This window comes from Saccopteryx bilineata, chromosome 4, assembly GCF_036850765.1.
Source record: "Saccopteryx bilineata isolate mSacBil1 chromosome 4, mSacBil1_pri_phased_curated, whole genome shotgun sequence".
NCBI lineage: Eukaryota > Metazoa > Chordata > Mammalia > Chiroptera > Emballonuridae > Saccopteryx > Saccopteryx bilineata.
Window position 1 is genome coordinate 94292738 of NC_089493.1, and position 4140 is coordinate 94296877.

Genomic DNA, 4140 nt, shown 5'->3' on the forward strand with positions numbered 1-4140 from the left:
CCTGCTACTCCTCATAACCAACTACCTCCTGCCTCAAAGCCTTTGTTCTCACTGGTCCCTCTGCAAGAAGGCTCTCAACCTCTTTGCCTGCATATCTTTATGACTCACTGCCTGTAATGCTGGTGGCCGAGGCCAGGCAGGTTCACATTGGATTCAGGCAGATGGTAGAGAAACTGCAGAGCAAGAAAGTGTCAGGCCATACCCGCTTATTGGAGGCTTGCAAAGACAGGTGAGCAAATAAACAACAAAAGTGAAAGAGCTGATAAAGAAAAATCTACTATTCTCAGTAAGGGCAAGGGAGCAATAAAAACCACACTTCACAGTGGCGGGAAGAGCGATCTGGGAGCTGAGAGAATCGCCATCCAGGAGAAGCACCCATAGCCTTATGTAGGTTATACACATGTGCCACTGCCATGTGTTCACACACTAATCAAGTAAAGTGCTTGCAGCTGGTAAACCCGTGGTCAAGCCTAACATAACTGCGCCACACTGCCTCATAACTTTCATGTCTTTTTAAAAAATTCACCTGAGGCCCCTCCTAGAATTCCTACATAAAATGCCATGCCTTCTCCAGTTTAATTATCTTCTTTTCTTGTTTCATTTTTTACTTCTTAGGATTCATAACCTACTAGCAAATATTTTGCTTGTTTATATTCTGTACTAGTTGTCTCATTATCATAGCAAATCACCATAAACAGCTTAAAACAATAAAATGTATTATCTCATAGTTCTGTAGTATAGATCAGAAGTCCAGTTAGCTTGGCCAACTTCTTTGCTCCGGGTCTCACATGGCTGAAATCAAGGTGTTGTCTGGCTGGGCTCTTAGCAGGAGACTATAGGAACACTTCAGTTCTCAATTCATTTTTTTTGGGGGGGGTGGGGGAGTAGAATTTAGTTCTGTGTGGTTACAGAAATAAAATCTCAATGAGGTGGGGGGTGTTAGTGGACAGTCTTTCTCAGTTTCTAAGGCTACCTATGTTCCTTGGCTCATAGCCCCCTTGGTTCACACTCAGAGCCACCAGCGGAAGGGTTACAGCCCTCCTCCTGCGTCAGCTCTCTTCCATAACCTTTTGGCCTTCTCATTCCTGCTGTCTTCTTCGCTACATCTCTTGGACTCCAGCTGAAGAAAAGCTTTGCTTCTGAAGCCTTAAGTGATTGGATTAGACCCACCTGGGTAGCCCAGGCTGTTCTTCCTATTTTAAGGCCCTTACTGTTACCTGACCAGGCGGTGGCGCAGTGGATAGAGTATTGGACTGGGATACGGAGGACCCAGGTTCAAAACCCTGAGGTTGCCAGCTTGAGTGTGGGCTCATCTGGTTTGAGCAAGGTTCATCAGCTTGAGCCCAAGGTCACTGGATTGAGCAAGGGGTCACTTGGTGTGCTGTAGCCCCCCCGATCAAGGCACATATGAGAAAACAGTCAATGAACAATGAAGGTGCTGCAATGAAGAATTGACGCTTCTCATCTCTCTTCCTTCCTGTCTATCTGTCCCTATCTGTTTCTCTCTCTGTCTCTATCTGCCTCTGTCACACACACACAAAAAGAGGCTCTTACTGTTAATTACATTGACAAAGTCCTACCACAGTAATATTTAGGTTAGGGTTTGATTGAATAACCAGGTGATGGGAATCCTGGGAACCATCTTTAGAATTCTCCGTATCATGTTGTCATTCTGCCCCAGCAGACTATCACTCCCAGGAGGGTGGGAATGTTTAGTGTTGTGCAGTGCTGTGCCTGGGACAAAGTAGACCAACAAGAAATAAATGTTGAATGAGTGCATCTGGTCCCAGGGTTCTTAAAATAAGATGTGAACTGCAGAGTGGTACATGGGAAATGTGCATTGTGCATGCATAAGCACTTTTATTTTTCTGAGAAGTGGGTACATGCTTTTCATCAAATTTTCAAAATGGCTATTCCTCCCACTTTGCCATTTCTCTCAGAATAATTACTCATTCAACTCCATGTATGCTCTCAAACTGTTTAGATTTGGATGATATATTTTATAATAATCCTAGATTCTGAAAGGTGTTCCTGGTCCAACACAAGTGTAAATTCTTCTGATCTTTTTAAGCTATTATGTAGGACTGTATTTAAACTTACACAGACAAAAATATATTTATTTTGTCTTATAAATGATAGATACACTCCCTTGAAAACACATGTGAAGGATTTTTACAATTAAGATGAATACCAAGAAGTAGATCTGGAGCCTCAGAATCAGCCAATTAACTACCTCACCAAAATCCCATGCCACCTCGAATATGAGAAATGGCTGCGCACATGAAAACAAACGTGTGGCACAGAATTTGGCCACAACTGTCCTGCATGTGATACTGTGTCCTGTTTGTGAGGTAACAGAGCACTTTGTGCACCCTAACATTTCTTAGAAATACCGGTACTATAAGAACTCATGGTAAAACATATTTATAATAAGACCTCGATCATTTTAACTGTGTTCATGCCTTTGCATATAATAAGACTGAAAAGAAAAATACAGAGTATTTAATAACTGTAATTTAAAACTGAATACATGAGAAATATTTCAGTTGTCCCAAAGCCTTTCCTTTATTTGTGTATTGGGGAAGATTAACTTGATTAGGAAATCTAACAGGTGTTTCCTTTTCTTTTTTTTTTTTTTAATAAATTTTTATTAATGGTAATGGGATGACATTAATAAATCAGGGTACATATATTCAAAGAAAACATGTCTAGGTTATTTTGTCATCAAATTATGTTGCAAACCCCTCGCCCAAAGTCAGATTGTCCTCTGTTACCCTCCATCTAGTTCTCTGTGCCCCTCCCCCTCCCCCTAACTCTCTCCCTCCCTCCCTCCCATGTCCTCCCTCCCCCCCCCACCCTTGGTAACCACCACACTCTTGTCCATGTCTCTTAGTCTCATTTTTATGTTCCACCAATGTATGGAATCATGTAGTTCTTGTTTTTTTCTGATTTGCTTATTTCACTCCTTATAATGTTATCAAGATCCCACCATTTTGCTGTAAATGATCTGATGTCATCATTTCTTTTGGCTGAGTAGTATTCCATAGTGTATATGTGCCACATCTTCTTTATCCAGTCTTCTATTGAAGGGCTTTTTGGTTGTTTCCATGTCTTGGCCACTGTGAACAGTGCTGCAATGAACATGGGGCTACATGTGTCTTCACGTATCAATGTTTCTGAGGTTTTGGGGTATATACCCAGTAGAGGGATTGCTGGGTCATAAGGTAGTTCTATTTGCAGTTTTTTGAGGAACCACCATACTTTCTTCCATAATGGTTGTACTACTTTACAGTCCCACCAACAGTGAATGAGGGTTCCTTTTTCTCCACAGCCTCTCCAACATTTGCTATTACCCGTCTTGTTGATAATAGCTAATCTAACAGGGGTGAGGTGGTATCTCATTGTAGTTTTGATTTGCATTTCTCTAATAACTAATGAAGCTGAGCATCTTTTCATATATCTGTTGGCCGTTTGTATCTCTTCCTGGGAGAAGTGTCTGTTCATGTCCTCTTCCCATTTTTTTATTGGATTGTTTGTTTGTTTGTTGTTGAGTTTTATGAGTTCTTTGTAAATTTTGGATATTAGGCCCTTATCTGAGCTGTCGTTTGAAAATATCAGTTCCCATATAGTTGGCTGTCTGTTTATTTTGATATCAGTTTCTCTTGCTGAGCAAAAACTTTTAATTCTGATGTAGTCCCATTCATTTATCTTTGCCTTCACTTCTCTTGCCATTGGAGTCAAGTTCATAAAATGTTCTTTAAAACCCAGGTCCATGATTTTAGTACCTATGTCTTCTTCTATGTACTTTATTGTTTCAGGTCTTATATTTAGGTCTTTGATCCATTTTGAATTAATTTTAGTACACGGGGACAGGCTGTAGTCGAGTTTCATTCTTTTGCATGTGGCTTTCCAGTTTTCCCAACACCATTTGTTGAAGAGGCTTTCTTTTCTCCATTGTGTGTTGTTGGCCCCTTTATCAAAGATTATTTGACCATATATATGTGGTTTTATTTCTGGGCTTTCTATTCTGTTCCATTGGTCTGAGTGTCTATTTTTTTGCCAATACCATGCTGTTTTGATTATCGTGGCCCTATAATATAGTTTAAAGTCAGGTATTGTAATGCCCCCAGCTTCATTCTT